Below are 21,375 nucleotides of genomic sequence, written 5' to 3' on the forward strand. Positions count from 1 at the left end.
TGACAGTCAAAGCATAGCTGTATCAGGTTGCATAAACAGTCACAGCCAGTCAATCCTGCTTTATGAAGACAGGGAGCACTAAACTGTTAAAAACAGTCACTTAATCTCATTTGACTGCTGGGCTAGACTTGCTGAAATTGCCCCCCCCCCCTTCCCCCCCCCCCCCAGAGAGGGAGGGTTCACTGAGCATTTGTTTATAAAATATCTTGTCATTTTAAAATGTATTTTTTTTGAAATCAGAAATTATGATTTGTTTTTGACATTTATGTCCTCGCACTTACTACGTGGACAAGCACAAAGTTTCGACTTGAGAACGCCTACTTGAGGCAACACTTACACTCACTTAATAAGCTAGTGAAAACAGCATAATCCTTCTTACATGTAGTTGGGTTTGCCTTCTCTGACCCCAAATTCTTTAGAAAATAAAGAAAAGTCAAATGACACCAACAAAATGCATATCAAAAAGTAATTAACAATAAAAAGTAACACAAATTTGAAGTTAAAAAAAATTTGAAAATGTTGAATGTATTTAATAGTAGAATTAATTTTTTTATCAAGTATCAAAGATTTAAAAGTGTTGCCATGCTGAGTCACAAAGTCAAGATTTAGGATAAGGGGGGGGGGTTCATAGACTTGTTTTTTCTTTTTGTTCCAAACAATTTCTATTTCAAGAGCTCTGGTGAACATGTTTTTCAAAGGAAGTGACAAAATTAAGTGGTTACTCACCATATGCATACATGTGCATTACTTGTGCGGCCGTCCACATAAAAGACAAATGGTGCCAATGGTTTGGCTTTGCATGGTTTACCTAATGTGGGTGATGACCTGCTTGCAAGAGCAATACTAACATCCAGTACAATTAATTGAAATAAAACAATGCAAAGGGCTGTGGCTTTCAGTGTGAACTTTTACCCAATTTTCTTTATGACTAATTACAAATTAGCTAGGGATTACTTTGAATTAATCTTAACCTAAAAAAACCTAATGAACTAGACCTTCAATCCAGCCAATGACTTGAAGTTGAAGGCAACTAACTGAGGTAAGAACTAGAATTGTGTGTCTAGAATGGGAGTGTACATGCCTGACAAGGAGGGTTGATGCATGGCAGCTTTGATTGGAACAACATTTTGCACGTAGACAGTATCGGTAAAGAAGGGATGTAATTATGGCAAGTGATGGCAATAGGCCTAGAGACATTAGACAACATGGCAAGAATTATCACTTTAGGCAAGAATTAATTGGCACTTTAGGCGAGATTTGGCACTTGAGGCAAGAGTTGGCACTTAAGGCGAGAGATGGCACTTTAGGCGAGAGATGGCACTTTAGGCGAGAGATGGCACTTGAGGCAAGAGATGGCACTTGAGGCTAGAGATGGCACTTGAGGCAAGAGATGGCACTTTAGACAAGGATTGGCACTTTAGGTAAGAATTAATTGGCACTTTAGGCGAGAATTGGCACTTGAGGCAAGAGTTGGCACTTAAGGCAAGAGATGGCACTTTAGGCGAGAGATGGCACTTTAGGCGAGAGATGGCACTTGAGGCAAGAGATGGCACTTGAGGCTAGAGATGGCACTTGAGGCAAGAGATGGCACTTTAGACAAGGATTGGCACTTTAGGTAAGAATTAATTGGCACTTTAGGCAAGAATTAATTGGCACTTTAGGCAAGAAATAGTTGGCACTTTAGGTAAGAATTAATTGGCACTTTAGGCAAATATTGGCACTTTAGGCAAGAAAGGTAGCAGGCAAGACAGGACAATTAACATAAGGCAAGAAAGGGCAATTTTCGTTCACTATAGAATGTCAAGTGAGTACATGTACATGAATGTTACTTACAGAGCTGAGTTTTGAGGACAGACACCCACAGACAAGCTAAAAGGGGAACTAGATGTTAACTATTGGTGGAGTGAGTATTGGAGGCCTGTGGAATATTGAGATGCTAGCACAGCAAAGGACTCCAGATATCACTGATGATGGAACTGATGTCCTGCAGAAAAATCCTGTGCCAGACATCCAAGGCCTTTCAGACTCGGCACTTTGTGGCACTCAATACTTATGATGAGGTGCTACCGATCGGTAAAATGCTGAATTATCAAAAATTTCCTGCAATCTCCTCAAAGAACCATGCGCCTTGTGTTCATGGAGTCCAGTGCTAAGATCCTCACCGATGTACCCAATGCAGACCTTTCTGTATTCACAGGTGTTACATCAGGTTAGGTCTCAGAGTCTTACTCATCCTTGTAGGCTATTGCAGATCATGTTAGGCATGGAAAACCTAGATGCCAGTGTCATTCAGGAAGGACTAAATGCAATAAGAGCTGCCTATGAAGGGAAGTGTAATGGACCAGATGAACCTGATGGGTAGACCTTGAGTATACGAAACACTTCAGTCAGTGAAAGACTTTGGATCAAGTGTCTCAACTTGATGTACCCCAAATCGGTTGTGTTGGATTGTTGCCTTGACATAGCAAAGTTGTCGCAGGAAAGGATCGTGGTCAACGATGAAGGATTGCCAGACAAGGGTGCCAATGACTGATGAATAGATCCCAGGGCACTGGACAGATTGATTGTGGAGATGCCTGTCAATGTGTGGCTCTCTGATAGACAAAAGGGCTGAGGGTACTGCCAGACTGCCTGGAGGCCTCAATATCCAGGAAGAAGATTCGATCCAAGGTGAGCCAGATGCTGCTGTGTGTGAACCAGCTGAAGTGTCTCAGGAACTGCTGGAGGTACTGTGCTGTGTAATAAAATGATGAAAGTGTCATCCACAAACTGAAGATAACTGTTGCTCTCAAATCCACCAAAGCTGTACAGAACTATATGATGATATTGGCCAGAACTGGAGATGGGGTTAATCCTGTGGAAGTTCCAGCTGACTGCTTGAAGAATTGACCTGTCCACTGGATGAAGGACGGCAGGATGTAGATGGGTAGGAGATCACAAACCTAATCCAGAGAGAGGGTTTCACACTCACACAGCTTGTCTTCATGAAGGTTTCCTGACCGAGACCTTGAGACATGCCTCACCCATGGGATTGGTGATGAATACCTGGAGTCTCCACTGAAGCTGCACATGGCTTTGTTGGGATCACAAGTGAGGTGTTCGCAGCAGCGCAGCGGCGCGGCGGCGGCGGCGGCGGCGGCGGCGGCGGCGGCAGCGCGGCGGCGGCGGCGGCGGCGGCGGCGGCAGCGCAGCAGGTGATGGTGATGGTGGTGGTGAGGGTGAGGGGGGTGGTGGCGGCCGCCAGTGGGGGTGATGGGGATGGTGGGGGTGATGATCCCAATGACACCATGATCGCAACCTCACAGTGTTCCCAACTACACCATGGTCAACCCCGATGAAGGCTACCAGATATTCACTGCCATCCCCACAGGCTACTCATGCCTCGGTGCCAAGGGGGACTCCGACTTGACTACGCCCTGCAGAAATATGAAGCCCCACACTCCAAACCAGGTTCATGATCTCTGACCCACCTACATCCTGCTGTCTTTCTTCCAATGAACAGCCAGTTGTCCAAGCAGCCTTCTGGAACTTCCACAGGATCAACTCTATCCCCAGTTTTAGTCAATGCCTTCATATAGGAGTACTGCCTTCGTAGATCTGAGACCAAGAGTTTGTCTTCAGTACACGGATGAGACTCTCATCACTTCATCATACAGCATGGGACCTCCAGCAGGTCCTGAAAGACTTCAACTGGATTTACAGCAGCATCTGGCGCAGTGAGGATCAGGCGCCTTGAATCTCATCCCTGGATGCTAAGGTCTGAAAACAGTCTGACAACACCCTCGACCCCTGAGTCTATTAGAGATGACCGACAGACACTGACTGGCAACATCCACAACCAATCCTTCCTGCACCCGGAAATCCAAACACCAGTCAAAGAGCAACCTTGTCCGGGAAGCCTGCATCAGCAACCACAATCCTGGCCGGCAACAACTTTACCATGTCAAGACAGCACTACAACACAACAGATTCAAGGCTCATCCAGTCAAGACGCAAGATCCAAAGTCTTTCACCTACCAAAGGGTCCCCTACACCCAAGGTCGAACCCACTAGGCTCACCCCGCCTATTACACAGCCCAACACAAGCAGTTCTCATCACATCCAGTACTTCCTAAATGACAAAGGTATCCGGGCTTTCCACACCCACAAGATCCACAATAGCCCACAGGACAAGCAAGCCTCCAAGACCGAACCTGATGCATCCCCTGCGAATGCAGAAGGTGTACACTGGGTACACCAGCAAGAGAACTCAACGCCAGACAGCACAAACACAGAGCACATGGCAGATGGGGAGAATTACAGGAAATCAGTGAACACCCAACACTCACCAAAAGGGACACCATCATCATGAGTATCAAGCAGCTACATCCATGCTCTGTCCGTCTAGCAATGAAGGTCAGCAAACAGACGATAGCTCTGCAAAACTTCAGCATCACCATCAGAGACATCTGTTACCCTCTACATGTACGTAGTAGCTCAAACATCCACAGACCCCCAATTCCCTTCCTCCTCCAATCTCTTAGACCTCCTCCTCCAATGTCTTCTAAGGATGTGACGTTTCATTTTGTAAATGTTTAGCAAACATTTAAAGAACCATCTCAATGTTGAGCCCTTTCACAAAGACTGATGACTGCCCATTGTGCAGACCAACATGATCGACACAATAATTTAATAATAAACGAGTAACATAATAAAAAGAGGGCTGTCATTGAAAACAATAAAAGATGAGCACGTAGCCTGAAAGTTATCTAGTACTGCAGTTCTCCTTAGCTTTTAGCAAATTGAATAGGTTTGAATTATTTTTGTTATGCGTGCTCAACTCAAAGGAAGATAGCGGAAAATAGGTTCCTGTTTTTAAAATTTGAGTTTTGTTAAAACCTTTGGAAAAATACGATTTAGAACTTTGTTTATTATTTTAAATGTTTAAATGTGTAAATGTCACATCCATAATTTCCTCACTCCACCAATACATAGTTCCCCTTTTGCCTGTGGATTTCAGTTTAATGTTGACACTCAGCCTGCAGAGGATGAAATTACTTTTTGATATCAGATTTTATATATTTATTGAATTTGTTAAAAGCACAAGTAAACTAATGTGCACAGTTTAACTGGCTAAATTAAATGTATGATATACATCTTTTGTCCAAGTGGATTTTTGTAAATTTTCACTTACTGCTTCTAACGGTTTCAGCTTCTTTTCAAAAAAATCAATGTACCCACTGACACCCTATAGTGAACATAGTTAAACAGTACAACTGCCAATGCATCAACCTTCCGCTAGAATCATTCGTGGGTTTATCTCTATCCTAAATGCTGGAGATAGTTTATCATGAATTGCTTCCTGCATGTACACTCCCAGCAAGTTCTTATTAAAAAGGGGCCTATGGGTCATTCTTCAGTATCAAGTGTCTACTTTCATGTCCCGACACTTTAAGGCACTATAAATCAAAAAAATATAGAATGAAAATGAGATTTTTACGCAGTGAAATTAACTTAAAAACGACTCCTATTATGTGCAGTGTTAAAAACTCTTTAAAATAATGGACAAGATGCTCATTTGTTACAATACTCCCTCAAAACCCCCTCAAAGTGCATGTCCCAGTGTATTTCTCAATATGTACCTACTGCCATAATTTGTAAAGTAAACAACTTGCAAAGGTAATTATACCTCCAAAAGCCAATTAATATAATAATTGTCATTTCCGTCACAAAAGGTGTGACGGATATGACTTTTGCATTCTTTTCACAATCAATATTTCTTTGGGCCCTATTGAAAATAAAGGAACCCAGCATTAATTATTTCCTGTAGAAAACTACTTCACATAACCACTATGATACAATAGATACTAAAATAACAGAGAGAGATATGTTGCAAGGATTAATGAAGTCCCTGAAAGCCATCAGCCCTATTTTGGGTGCATAATAATTGTCAATTATCAGATTGATCTTCGATCAGGCCAATTAAATATGTTGAACACTTTCAAGTGCTTCAACATGGGGGGGTGCACATATTGTGATGTACGTGAGTAACCACTAGCTTAATTGTCACTTCCTTAACATGCTCAAAATTCAACAAGTTTAAATAGGATTCTGTGAGAATCTTAGATCTGCAGTTTATGCAACAGGATTGGTACCATTGCGAATCCCGCGCTTTGTGAATGCAAATCGCCATGATCGCAACCTTGGTAATACGATTCTTTCCCTGCTAAATACTCACGACCGGACCATGAACGTCTTGCAGTTTTTCAGGTTTTAAGAAAATCGAGTTGATGGCGGACACACTGAAACCACCTCACAAGTGGAGATACAAGACGTTCCTCAACAACGAATCTGGAGAAAGTTGCATGACCCAACATGGCAACGACACCAAATTTTTCGAGACGGGCATTGTTACAGTTTTTGCAGGCTAGGCTACACATGTGCAGCGCACGCAGACAACAACCACCACGCGTGAATATTATCCATTCATTCTGCGCCTGTCAGTGTCACAAAACAAAACACCACCACCGGTGCGCGCAATCACGTGGGCGTACGTCATACCAAGTGCATACCTTCCGATTTTTCGTAAACATCGGTTTCGTTTGAAACACAGCTTTCACTTCCAGTGCGATGTTATTTTGTCACGTTTTGTATATACTGGTAACGGTCTTTGTTCTGCTTTGAAAACATCAATTTTTGTCGACAGTCTCAATGTTAGAGTTGCTATGCTTGCATTGGATTGTTTAATTAGATGTCGAAATGATTACGTAAACCGTCATGACTCTGAGCCAAAGCAAGTCCGAAATTTCAGAAACGTCACTCTCAAAGATTTTTTTTAGAGGGCGCTGTACACAACTATCTGGGGTACCTGTGCGCTTTCCTATGGGGCATTTAAAAAAAAAAAAAAGCTGGAGTGGAGGCTACTGTTTTTCAACTTGGTGCGGATTTTGGACTTAATTTCCCTTTTTTTTTTAAATCCTCCAGAGCCTCGGATCAGAAAAGAAAAAGAAAATTGTTGCTGTACAAGTAGTATACTACGGAGCTCTGGAAGTGCCATCCGACTTGTTCAGATACTGACTTATTTTATCTTAGGATGACGACATAATACAGGCAAGATGACGACATCCTGAGATGATTCATTAGGGGATGGCGACATTCTGAAAGTAGGATGACGACATCTTGAGATAATATATTATGGGACGACGACATCCTGAAAATAGGATGACGATATCCTGATATAATCTATTAGGGCATGACAACATCCTAAAAGTAGGATGACGACATCCTGAGATAAATTATCAGGGGATGACGACATCCTGAAAATAGGATGACGACATCCTCATACAATTTATTATGGGATGACGACATTCTGAAAAAATAGGATGACAACATCTTTAGATAGTTTGTTATGGGATCCTGGAAGCAGAGTGACGACATCATGACATAATTTATCACAGGGTGCATTGAAGCCATCTTCAATACGCACAGGTGGACGTGCGGCTTGTAAACAATTTACCCTATCGCTGTATATACAAGGTATTTATTTGATGATGAGAGGTCATGATGTATATGCGTTTCCAAGATGGATTCAATGCACCCCGTAATATCTCAGGATGTCCTCATCCTACTTTCAGGATGTCAGCGTCATATCATAATAAAATATCTCGGGATGTCGTCATTCTATTTTAAGGATGTCGTCATCCCATAATAAATTATCTCAGGATGTTGTCATCCTATTTTCAGGATGTCGTCATCCCATCATAAATTATCTCAGGATGTCGTCATCCTATTTTCAGGATGTCGTCATCCCCTAATAAACTATCTCAGGATGCCATCATGCCAGAAGACATTGTCTTAAGATGTTGTCATCCTATTATCAGGATGTCGTCATCTTGCCTGTATTTTGTCGTCATCCGGAGATAAAATATGTCAGTGTCTGAACAAATCGGATGGCACTTCCAGAGCTCCCTACTTATCCAATGAAAAGCCGCGCAAAACAACACGGTGTTGTCATATGAAACTAGGACTCCTGTAAAATCTGGATTCTGTACCTGTTATTGGTTAAACCCTCCCGCGTGACCATCACCAGTCTGCTTAATTACTGCGCATGCCTAAGAATAATTTAGTAGAGCGATGGCGGTCACGTGGAAAGGTTTAAAGCTAGTACAGTCCATCATTGGCAGCTATCCAAAAAGTAACTGAGGTAATTATTGTTGAAAAATAACATACTCGGTTGAAAGATAGTAAGGGGGCTAAACGCCCTGTGAAATTATTCTTTCTGGCAAGCTGTCATTTTGAAAATTTCCGCGGCAAATTTCCCTACTTCGTTTTTTATTCAGCGAAGCGCTCACGCGGGTGCACTTGCTAAACATCATGACTTTTATTTTGACTGAGCACGTTGCTTCAAACAAACAGTAAATGCACAAATTACAAGAGATGGACTTTACCTTTAACCAATAACGGGTCACAGAATCCAGTTTTTGTAGGAGACGCGTTTTCATATGACACCGTATTGTTTTGCACGGCTTTTGATAGGATAAGAGCACAGCCGCGGTTGAACCGCGTGTAAAACGAAAGAATGTGCGTCCACGAGTCGGGTAGCTGCATTGGCCCACATGTACTGTACGTACGGCATGAGAAGGGCGGGTCCATCACTGCCAGTGCTGGTATGGTATGTGATGGGTTGCTCGTGTTTTCCAGCAGGACACGTAGGCTCTCGGCCAAGAACGGGAAATTTCACCTTCTATATGAAATGTAAGTTAACTTAGTGTATCAACATCTTAATGCTGGAACTTGTACTGGATTAGCCCCATAAATGTGGCCTATTTACTGGACTGCCTCCGTAAACATAGGCCACACATCCACATGTACAAAAATCGTGTCGACGGAGCCAAATTTTGATTTTCACATTTAGGCTTAGTTTGTAGGGTTTTTTTGCTTTAGAAGCATACTCACCCTCTTTACAGGCTAATCAGAAAGTGCTGCCTTTTTCAGATGTCTAATTTTTGTGAAATTTCATGTTGAAATTTTGATACGCAAACGTGTAAAAATGAATCTGGAAATTTCACGAAAAATATACATCTGAAAAAGGCAGCACTTTCTGATTAGCCTATAAAGAGGGTGAGTATGCTTCTAAAGCAAAAAAACCCTACAAACTAAGCCTAAATGTGAAAATCAAAATTTGGCTCCGTCGACACGATTTTTGTACATGTGGATGTGTGGCCTATGTTTACGGAGGCAGTCCAGTAAATAGGCCACATTTATGGGGCTAGTACTGGATGTTTTGGGCCAAATTTAGAGATACCGAGATCACACAAATTTAGCTTGAGTAACTCCAGCTGACATGTTCCATATTCATTCATATGTAACGCTGGAGGAATAACCTGTTCGTTTCCATGTGGTAGCAAGAGACCCTAAAAAAACGGCCTCTCCAAAATTGTCCGAATTTCACCTCTTTTCCACCCCAGCGTTCATTTACATACTTCATACATTCAGCAGTCATTTACGAAGCCTAATGATCGACTTGAAACAGACCACAAAAAAAGTGAAAAATCTTGACGATTTCGGTGGCTTGTCCGTAAAAATACACCAGTTCCAACGGCTGTCTTCCATTTTGTTTTACTAATTATGTAAATGTATGCATCACGTGATGACATCAAAAAAAATCTGCGCGCGCGATGTATGTGGGTACCACACCGCTTTCAGGCGCCGCATTTTTCGTCTGGTGCGTTGCCGTGGAGGGCATTCTCGTTGTCCTGCTTTCCGTGACAAAGCACCAGACGAAAATTGAACTCACTTGCGGCGCCTGAAAGCGGTGTGGTACCCACAAACATCGCGCTCGCAGATTTTTTTGATGTCATCATGTGATGCATACATTTACATAATGGTAAAACAAAATGGAAGACAGCCGTTGGAACTGGCGTATTTGTACGGACAAGCCAACGAAATCGTCAAGATTTTTCACTTTTTTTGTGTGGTCTGTTTCAAGTCGATCATTAGCTGCCTGGGGTTACCCAGCCCTGAATTTTATCATTGGGTTGTCATGTAGGGCTGGAGCTAATTTTTCACGTAACCGAGCAGCGTAGGCAGGTCCCAAAAAAAATTGCGAGGTTATGAATATGAGGTTTACCACCCGCATCACAGCTTTGGTACTGGAACCGCAACCGATAGTGCATGAAACAGTCATCGGGTGTTACGCTTCCGCGTGACGTCATGCGCCAACAGCCAGCGCAGCCGGCAAAAACGAGTAGTTGACAGCACTCTGTGCCTGGTAATCGACCGCCATTCATTGTACACAATTTTTTTTGTGCACAAACCAATTGCAGTCTTGGCCATGCCTGCAAGGTTGTCAGGTTAGCGGTTATTCCTCCTTTTTTCCATTTTTGGAAAATGTTCAATTTTGTCCCCGTTACACACTAATTGCAACTGCAACTCACCCCAAACTTGCCTGGAATAACCATTACACAGGTCCTTGAAGTAAAAAACGATCCACGATGAAGATTCAGCCTACAATTGCAGTGAAAAAAGGAGGAATAACCGCTAACCTTACAACCTTGCAGGCATGGCCAAGACCGCAATTGGTTTGTGCACAAAAAAATTGTGTACAATGAATGGCGGTCGATTACCAGGCACAGAGTGCTGTCAACTACTCGTTTTTGCCGGCTGCGCTGGCTGTTGGCGCATGACGTCACGCGGAAGCGTAACACCCGATGACTGTTTCATGCACTATCGGTTGCGGTTCCAGTACCAAAGCTGTGATGCGGGTGGTAAACCTCATATTCAAAACCTCGCAATTTTTTTTGGGACCTGCCTACGCTGCTCGGTTACGTGAAAAATTAGCTCCAGCCCTACATGACAACCCAATGATAAAATTCAGGGCTGGGTAACTCCAGCTAGTCGATCATTAGCTTCGTAAATGACTGCTGAATGTATGAAGTATGTAAATGAACTCTGGGGTGGGATAAAAGAGGTGAAATTCGGACAATTTTGGAGAGGCCGTTTTTTTAGGGTCTCTTGCTACCACATGGAAACGAACAGCTGTTATTCCTCCAGCGTTACATGTGAATGAATATGGAACATGTCGGCTGGAGTTACTCAAGCTAACACAAATTTAGCCCGGGCGTGTCATCATCAGTGCCATTGTCACTGACAGCAGCAAAAACCGACAACGGGACCGTCCGGAAATTAGGTATAAAACTCCAGGTTGTACCACTTAGGCTAATTTATGTTTTTCCTTTGAATAAAAACAAATTCCTCAAAAATTATCTCAAAAAAACCCCTCAGTCTTAGAACAAAATAGTGGATGAAAATGAACAGCCAGATGACAGATACTGAGATACTGAGTCCCATCAATGTGACTGAAATACTGGACTTAAGTCACAAAGCCACGTACAGCCTGTGCGCGGAGCGTCCCGTTGTTAGAGGGAGCCGAAAATTAATTAAAGATTGAAATTATTTTGTGAGATGAAAATCAACCTAGCTATAATATGACTGCTAAATAGCACAAAATCGTTAAATTCGGCACCTTCAGAGGTCTAGTTACCCCCAAAACATGGTAATTCGTCAAAGAAAGCAGAAGGTTTTTGACAAGCATGATGTCTCCAGACTGTTTCCCGGCCACCCTAATAATAGTCGAGAGGCTAAAGGGGTCAAGAAATCAGATGAAAGCTTTTAATCATCTACTGAGCGTGTGTCTATTTTGGCAAAGGCTCCACGGCTGTTACCTGTCATTCCAAAATCTGCAGCGAAGCGCGCCATCTTGGTGCGCTCTTCATCCGCGGTGGCCATGGGTGTCGCGAGGGGGGGGCAAGGGGGGGGCACTTGCCCCCCCCTGGAAAAGCAAAAAAAAAAAAAAAAAAAGGAAGAAAAAAAAGAAAAAAAAAAAAAAGAGGCGCGAAGACAAAGTGGTGTAAATTTAATGAGTTGGGGGGGGGGGCAAAATGTCCCTGCCCCCCTCTAAAACTGATAAATCGAGAATGTGTTGAGAAATGCAACCTTTTATTGGCAAAAATTTTTTTGGCCCCCCTTTAGAAAAAATCCTGGCGACGCCCATGGCGGTGGCGCATTGCATCCGAGCACTTTACAGAGTGCCAAAGATTTTGGAATGACAGGTAACAGCTTTGCCAAAATTGACGCACGCTTAGTCGATGATTAAAGCTTTCGTCTGGTTCCTTGACCCCTTTAGCCTCTTGACTATTATTAGGGTGGCGGGGGAAACAGTCTGGAGACGTCATGCTTGTCAAAAACCGTCTGCATTCTTTGACGAATCACCATGATTTTTGAATAACCAGACCTCTGAAGGTACCGAATTTAACGATTTGGTGCTATTTATCAGTCATACTATAGCTAGGTTGATTTTCATCTCACAAAATAATTTCAATCTTTAATAATTTTCGGCTCCCTCTAGCAACGGGATGCTCCGCACACAGACTGTACGTGGCTTTGTGACTTACAATACGGAGGTAGTCCAGTATTTCAGTCACATTTATGGGACTAGATGACAGGGATTCAAATTAGGGATCTTGTAATACTCGTAGAAAATTTTTTTTTTCTTCATATATATATCATCTCAACAGCAGCGTATCCAGCTTTTGATGTCACGGGGGCAACTGCACATCCGCGCCAAAATGTAGACATGTTTTTCCCTCTGGAAACTTGCCCTCCGTAAAATTGGGGGGGGGGGGGGCCTCCGGACACTTGCCCCCCGTAAAATTAAAAAGTGTGGGGGGGGGGGGGGGGGGCTGGTACCCATCTTCCAAGTGGGGGCGCTCCTCAAAACTGACCATTATTATGCATACTACACATTTATACATTTCACTGCGCATTGTAATGGTTGTTGAGCAGGTTTTCTTTGGTGGGATTGATGTCGGAAAAATCTTTAAACATTTATTAAAATCATTGCTGACAAAAAAAAAAATTGTCAAAAAAATCCGCCAGGGGGGACAAAGTGCCCCCCCCCCCACTGGATATGCCACTGCATCTCAATGAAGGTCATTCATTGCAAAAATGATAAGACATGAATGTGGGACTGAGAAATTTTTCCAAATTTGTTAAGAAATACTTCAAAAATGTTCTTGTCTCTCCATAGACTTTGTACACAATCGTGGAAGTGCTGTCAGGTTGCAACATTTTTTCCCATCTTGCTACCCACTAAGCTACTGCTCGATGACAAATGTTCTTTAAAATGCTTTCATATAAAGTAATGATGTGCAAACCCGACCTGAAACCGCAGTGTTGGAGGTCTCGAGGCCGGCCTCGAGGCAGATTTTCATGGCCTCGGCCTTGGCCTCGGAGGTGCAATGCCTCGGCCTTGGCCTCGGCCTCGGAGCCTTCTGGCCTCGGCGAATCAGTCGAGGCCGGCTCGAGGCCGCCCATTTTGATGTGTTTTCTATTCCTATTAATTTAAATTTAAGCCCTCGAGATTCTGCCGCAGTGGGTTCCGTGAAACGAACGCATATATATACAATGTACGCACGAATGAACTGGAAATGGTTGCATTATAGTTTATACGTACTCACGTACCTAGCATCTTCGCCTAGCCTGCGCTTCAGTTTTCCACGTGCGTGCAAGCGTTATAACTGTCACCGCGTGCCAGACTACAATAGTCTGGCACCAATCCCATTTGCGTACAATAACATGTGGTAGTAGACTAGTCTGGTTGCAGTGTTGTACAAAATTTTCTCGTTTCGCCTCTGTACCCCGACCTTTAAAAATAATTTGCAGCAAGGTGCGGCAAGCTTAATCATTTCTTTTTATAGGCCATTGTTTCAGTAAAAGTCTGAACTTTCTGGGTACGATCGAGTGTACAAGTCCGTACCATTTTCCCCCCATAAAGATATGATAAAAACAATTACGATTTATCAAGTAGATTTTATTTTTAGACGGCAATTTAAATGAAAGTTCCGGCTCACACGGTAATGTTTGGCGCAAATGGTCAATATGGAAAGCGCGATTTCAATATGGAAAGTGCGTTTTTCCATCCAAATGAATGCAAAGTTCTGAATGAATGTTTTAATAATAGGAGTCAGTATTCCTCGTGGTACCAGGATACTTTTTTTGTATTTTTAGAGCCATGTTGATACTTATTACATGTATAAGCACGGTTTGAAATTGACTAATTTTGCGTGGTTACAGATATACGGCCAAAACCTCTGGACTCCCTACCTCTTGCCATGATCTTAAAATTCTTCGAAGCCATTGGATTCAAATCGGATGATCCGAGAATTCACGGTCATTTTGATGAACTGAGTGATATCATGCACGCATGTTCCGTGTTGCCGTGTTGTTTGGAGCGGGATTGGCCATTGCCAGACTTTGCCTGGTACCGTGGTATTAACAGTGATAATGCGTGGACACTTATCCCGTTGTGTGGAGCGGGATTGGAACTATGCTTTGCCCGTGCGTAACGGCGGGCCATCTGGCATTGTCTGGTCGCATCGCGGTGTTTGCTCGGCGCGCGCCTGGACAGTGCGAAGGTCGGGGGGGGGGCGTAACTTTTTGGTTATGAGTGGTAAAAACCTGATTCAAAAATCAAGTTGTTGTATATTTAATGGGGATTCCTATGATATTAAGCATTTTGATAGGTTTTTTAAAGTAAGATTCATAAAACATGCCAAAAGTAAATGATGTAAATCTTACAGAATTGAAACTCAAAATTTGGCCATTTAAATTGTTGTATCTCCAAAGGGCAAACACCTATGAGTCTGATTCAAACGCCATTGATTTTGTTGTGTAATTTGCTTTCAGTGATACAAAACTTGAGATTTCTTTCTTTAAAAAATAAAATCTGTACAAGAGGAAACCCGTTGCAAGCTGTAAATTTGTAAGCCAGGCACTCCAAAACTCATAGTTCAGTCGGAAAAGGGGGGTATCGTGCACCCTCGGAAATCAATTTCTAATCAACGTGTCTAGGTCAGAAAAAATGCGTAGAAAACGATTTGCTATGTTAAAAAATTCAAAAAATGTCCCACGTATTGTTTTTATGCAAATTAGTGCCGCCATTACCGAAAAATCTATTTTTAATTATATCTCAGCCAATATTGCTGATAACTGAACGAACTAGGTGTCTAAACCCATGTTTTCAAGGTCAGAGATCACAATAAAACTATTCTGGAAGTGACCACATGTGTCTGTGGCATAGGAATATGCAAATTAGTGCCGCAAATACCGGAAAGTCATGTTTTTGGCATATCTCGGCCAATATAGCACATAACTACACCAGTAAGGTGTCTAAACCCATGTTTTGAGGGTCAAGTATAATTAGAAGACCATTCACGAAGTAACAATGTGTGTCTTTGGCATGAAAATATGTAAATTATAAAGTGTCGGTTTATCCGATATTTGATTTTTAGCCAATATATCGGCCAATATTTCACATAACTACACAAATAAGGTGTCTAAACCCATGTTTTGAGGGTCAGGTATCATTAGAAGACCATTCACGAAGTAACTATGCGTGTCCTTGGCAGGTAAATATGTAAATTCAAAAGTGTCGATTTATCGTAAATTTGATTTTTAGCCAATATCTCGGCCAATATTGCAGCTAATGTTGACAGAAGGGTTTTTGATAAGCAATAATGATCAAAGTTTATTTTAAGCCATCATATTTAAAATAAACTGTACTATTGGCTGAAATTGAATATAATATTGGCTAAAAATCAATTTTTTGATAAACCGGCAAATTAGAATTTACATATTTTCATGCCAAAGACACACATAGTTACTTCGTAAATGGTCTTCTAATGATACCTGACCCTCAAAACATGGGTTTAGACACCTTATTGGTGTAGTTATGTGCAATATTGGCCGAGATATTGGCTAAAAATCAAATATCTGATAAACCGACACTTAATATTTTACATATTTTCATGCCAAAGACACACATAGTTACTTCGTGAATGGTCTTCTAATGATACTTGACCATCAAAACATGGGTTTAGACACCTTACTGGTGTAGTTATGTTCTATATTGGCCGAGATATGCCAAAAACATGATGTTCCGGTATTAGCGGCACTAATTTGCATATTCCTATGCCACAGACACATGTGGTGACTTCCAAAATAGTTTTATTGTGATCTCTGACCTTGAAAACATGGGTTTAGACACCTAGTTCGTTCAGTTATCTGCAATATTGGCTGAGATATAATTAAAAATAGATTTTTCGGTAATGGCGGCACTAATTTGCATAAAAACAATACGTGGGACATTTTTTGAATTTTTTAACATAGCAAATCGTTTTCTACGCATTTTTTCTGACCTAGACACGTTGATTAGAAATTGATTTCCGAGGGTGCACGATACCCCCCTTTTCCGACTAAACTATCAGTGAATTCAACTGAAAAGATGTTAAAACTCCCACATAATCTTAGCCTTGTTTTAGTGATTTATATTTTATTACGTGTTTTGATAGCTGGCCTCGGCCTCGGCCTTGGCCTCGGAGGCGGTGGCCTCGGCCTCGCGGTTGTGGCCTCGGCCTCGGCCTTGGCCTCGTTGGTTGTGGCCTCAGCCTTGGCCTCGGCCTCGGAGGTTGTGGCCTCGACTACAACACTGTGAAACCGAAACCGACCCGACCCGAAACGGACTTCGGGTCGGGTCGGGTCGGTTTAGATACATTGTAACAGTTTTCATGATACCGCGTGATGATACCAAGCGTTTGTTCAATAAGCAGAGTTGCTCTCGATGAACCAACTGAGTGTGACAGACAGAGAGACGATGGTTTTGCAAAAGAATTCATGCCATGTGGGTAAGGGCAGGCACAAAAAAATGATAACTTTGTCCAAGCAAGGTATATTCGTTTTTTTCGGGGTTTTTTTCAAGTCGGGTCGGTTTGGATCGGTTTCACCTTAATTTTTGTCGGGTCGGGTCGGTTTGAGGGAGTTAAGATTGGTTTCAGTTCGGATTCGGTTTATATCTCCAATGTTTTGGGTCGGTTTGGCCTGGTCAACCCGACTCGATGCACATCATTAATATAAAGCCCCTGTCACACTTTTGCGTATCCTAATTCCTTATGAGTTCCTTATCAAAATTTTTCAATACCCAGCCATACGCTCAAAACGTCAATTTTTTAAAATTATTTTGACTTTAATGTACGACGCACATCTAGTGTACAAGTAACGAATCCAGTGCATCCACTGCATATGAGATGCATATGAGTTGCGGCAAGTACGCTATCTGTGTGTTTCTCATAAGTTACGAATAAGTACAATGCGCTGCCCACTCGCAGAATGAGCAGTACTAATTCTTGCAGCACGTCGGCATTCGCTATGGGTTCGTTCAGCGTGTGCTGTATCTTCGCTGCAAGTACGCTATGTACATGTATACACCGGCTCATATGCTGACGGGGTGCGTGGAGATCAGCGTATTACCGCGTATGAACCGCTTATCCCCTACGAACACATAGCGTACTCGTATCGCGCTCGACCGATGCGGGGCCGATGTGCTGCGTATATAACATATGACCTGCGTAACAGCGTACGCAGCGTAGTTTTGTGCATGCCCAAAACTATCCGGCGTATTGGGCCGTACCATGCGTATGCCTGCGTACATAAAACTTACACAAAATGCTAGAGATGCATATGAGGTGCGTATTGTACGTACGACTGCGTATGAAAAAAATGTCAATGCGCAACTCATAAGGAATTAGGATACGCAGAAGTGTGACAGAACCCTAACCAGTTAATTAGAGGCTTCGCTACAAAACCTGGATCTGATAAAATTTGAAAAAGTTGTTGAATAGGATGTGAATTTCTTTGGAATTTTAGAAAAGTGAATTTTGTAACCCAGAAATGTCTAAGTGATTATATTACACAACATGTACTGCACAAAAAATTGTACGGTTGTCCCTGCAACAAGGATTAAAACCTGAGTCCCAATTAAACAAATTCAGGTTTGTTTGTTTGTGTTTGAAATTGGATTGGAAGATTTTTCTCTCTCTTTTTAGTCCTTTAAAGAAGCGATTGGAATCACTTTCTCATTCTACGTTATGTTGCAGGACACAGTGGAAGCCAACTTTTACAATTAGAGGGTAGAGGACCTGCTGGGTCGGGCAACAAGAAGTATGTGCAACATCAAGTTGGTGGATGGATGTCTAGGTTACCAAGTACACCATATCGTGACGGTTACCAGCAAGGGTCAGGTGCAGTCACTGCTAGGTCAGATTCACACAATAGCGCTGAACCACCAACTGCAACAAGCGGCCCTTGCACAGTCACAGCGTCTTTCGGCTGAACCTGAGCGGCTATTACTGATAGGCCAGCTTCGTACAAGTGGGCCACCAACTGCAAAGAGCGGCCCTTGCGCAGTTACAGTGCTTCTGGCTGAAGCTGGGTGGCAGCAACTGTCTGACCAAGGAATTTGGTGGGGTTGTTTTGCGGCCCTGCCCACACTCCCCTAACAAGAACAGGATGAGTCATCTAGTCCCTAACCCAGTCCCCAACAGTGGGTGCAGTGCCAAAAACCCATTGAGCTGACACTGGGCGTCACGTGTGAGATGATCTACCAGTCTTTTGGAGCCACGTCATGGTTGGAGCGCACTTGAACCTTCTTTGAAGGTATGACATATCAAATCCTTTGTGGTCAGAAGGACCCCGTGTAAACTGGCCAAAGCGCACAGCAAGATGACCTTGGACACATAGAGATAAGAGCTCCTGGGCTCTGTGTATGTCCACTAACGCTGCCTAGCACATATACAATAAACAGACCCAACGCGCTGAGCCATTGAGCAACGGCACATTTTATTGGAGTTTAGATGTACAATTAATACACCAAAGGAATTCATATGCCACTGTTTGGTTTAACAGCACTGGGTTTTTTTGGCAAGCAATTCATGTGAACTGTTCAGATATTCCTCTTTCATTCATCCTGTTTTGTTGTAATTTGACTTGTGATTTACACAATCTCAACTCTGCCTCTAACTTGTTCTTCAAGAATTATTTCTAATTTTGCTTTTTATCTATGAACAGGCTACTGACTAGGATCCTGGCTGCGAGTTTTGGAGCCATAATACCCTACGCTGCCCCGACCTCTTACTTTGTAGAGACCCAGACCAGAGCCCCTATAGAGCTGACAGGCTGACGCTGGAAGCCATGCTGGAGGAGACTAGTGATAGGCCTAAGACCAAGCTAGGCATCCGCAAATGCAAGAATGCATGGGGACAATCGCCAACAAGTGTGACTGCCAAGGTATGCAGTTTACTCTTTGCAAGTGGGCCGTCAGTAAAGAACTTATGCAAGAAATGCCTCTTCCCTCCTGTCCGCATGGTGTATACGCAGTGGTGTCAGTGGCTCCCCCCCCCCCCTTCTCTCCTCCCCTCCCTTTTATGCATATATGCTTTGTGTTGTTTAATGAACCACACAAAATAAGGACACAAATAGTACAATCAAGCTGCTTTGGGTATATTTTGTTGAAATCAGTGCTTCTGAGTCTTGATTCAGGATGAAGCTGATCTCACTTGCCAGCCGTAAAGGGAATATACAAACACCTAGGCCAACACTGAATGGAGCCTTTTCCCACTGGATGAAAGTTGAAACATTGACCTGCTGACATGGAAAGCGTGTGATGCTGACTGTATCGCACGGTAATTATACAGTGTGTGGTGCGTGAGTGCACAGCACACGATGGTACACAACAGTAGGGTACCACTGTACATACCGCACTGCCCGCTAACATGTGGCCGGTCTGATCCGGACAACCACATGAACGATAAAGTGGGTAAAATCCAACACATGCGATTTTAGAAGGTTTCAGACTAAGTTATAAAAAATGCAATGCTTTAACAATCACAGTGTGTCTTGAGTATTATTAGACCTGTGATTTGACTTGTAATTGACTCTACATGTATTTCAACTCGGCGTCTTGATCTGATATTATGTATTATGTTTGATTGGTGAACAGGCCGTGCTGGTTTCCAGTAAAGGCTTGCGAAGGAGATCAAGAGACCACTTGGCTTAGCTCCAGCACCCTCTGCGGCCCTCACCTGGAGACCTCTTACCCAGAGACATATAGACTGGATCATACAGGTGGAGCTAGAGGGGACCCATGCTGTAGGGAGCCCACACTGGAGGGGGCCTACGCTGGAGGGAGCCCAGGCTGGAGGGATCCCACGCTGGAGGGAACCCACACTGGAGGGGACCCACTCTGGGGGGACCCACACTGGAGGGGACCCACGCTGGAGGGAACCCACACTGGAGGGAACCCACGATGGAGGGGATCCACGCTGGAGGGGATCCACACTGGAGGGGACCACAGGCACAAGACCAGGGGAATGTGGTAACTGTTTACTTCTTTCTTGAATGTAAAAATATATCCTAGTTCGGTGTTGATTTGCATTGTTCAAGTATTAACAGTGGCGGATCAGATGGGCAGAATGGGAAGTGCATTCATCTTGTCTGTTTTCCTTTTTTTTCACTTCACTTGTGATATATTCAAGACAGAAACTTTTCAACCACATTGAATATCAAGTACAATGTGCCCTGCTTGAATGTTCAGGTTTGCATCCTTTATTGGCACCCCCCTCATTTCTGTAAATGTTGGATCCGCCACTGAATAACATAGTAATATTTCTTTTAATATGTTTTTGGTATTAATCATATGTTATGTGACACAGTATGTCAAAACCATGCTGTATTATCAAATTTCAGAAAAAAAGTGGTGTTTGTAAGAGCAAAGTCTATAGATGTATCTCTTATAAGACATATTAAGAAAAGTACGTTGTCATTTGCACAACGCCATTGTGCACGGTGAGACAAAATGTTCTGAACACGTGCGCATGTTACTCAAATTTTCTGAATTGAAAAATTGAAAAAAGGTGCAGCCGATGAGCGTCAAGAACATTTGAATCCAAAATGCCGAGATGCATGTGGCAATCTGTAGTCGCATCATTTGAGAGAGACCTATATGTCACTAATATTGCAGTAACTGAAAATTGACTTCTTGCCCAAATGTGCCTGAATTTGACATACCACGTCACATATATATGCTCTATCAACTGATATTCCTGCCGTAATTTGTGCAAATTAAGTTGTTTTGTACATTAAGGGTAAAATGTACATTGGGGAAAAATGACTTGGTTTTGTGAATTCAAAAAAATCTGCTCATTAAACAGGTACTTGAGAAACGTTTGCTCATTGGCTAATGCTATTTACAATACCACAATATCCAAAATTGAAAGGGGTATTCCTGCCTGAAATCCCCCAAAATGTCATGTTTTGGATTGTTTACTTTTTTAAGGTCTGATTGCAAGGAAACTAACCTTATGCCTTACCGTCCCCTTATGTCTTAACATCTGATGTGAAGGCATATACGCATACGTTAATCCTGTCCGGTCCATTCAACGTTCAATACACAGTGTGTGTCACATAAACTACACAGAGCACCAACACAAATGGTTTTTTCTGATG

General features: G+C 42.7%; 1 long non-coding RNA gene across 1 annotated transcript; it reads left to right on the forward strand.

Annotated features, from left to right (window-relative positions):
- Positions 1 to 8,572: 8,572 nt before the first annotated feature.
- LOC119746426 lies at positions 8,573 to 21,133 on the forward strand. The gene is made up of 4 exons (XR_005273747.1): positions 8,573 to 8,733; positions 17,970 to 18,528; positions 18,940 to 19,158; positions 19,871 to 21,133. It is a non-coding gene; the product is annotated as an uncharacterized LOC119746426 (long non-coding RNA).
- The last annotated feature ends 242 nt before the right edge of the window (positions 21,134 to 21,375 follow it).

This window comes from Patiria miniata, unplaced genomic scaffold, assembly GCF_015706575.1.
Source record: "Patiria miniata isolate m_02_andy unplaced genomic scaffold, ASM1570657v1 HiC_scaffold_7, whole genome shotgun sequence".
NCBI classification, from domain to species: Eukaryota; Metazoa; Echinodermata; class Asteroidea; order Valvatida; family Asterinidae; genus Patiria; species Patiria miniata.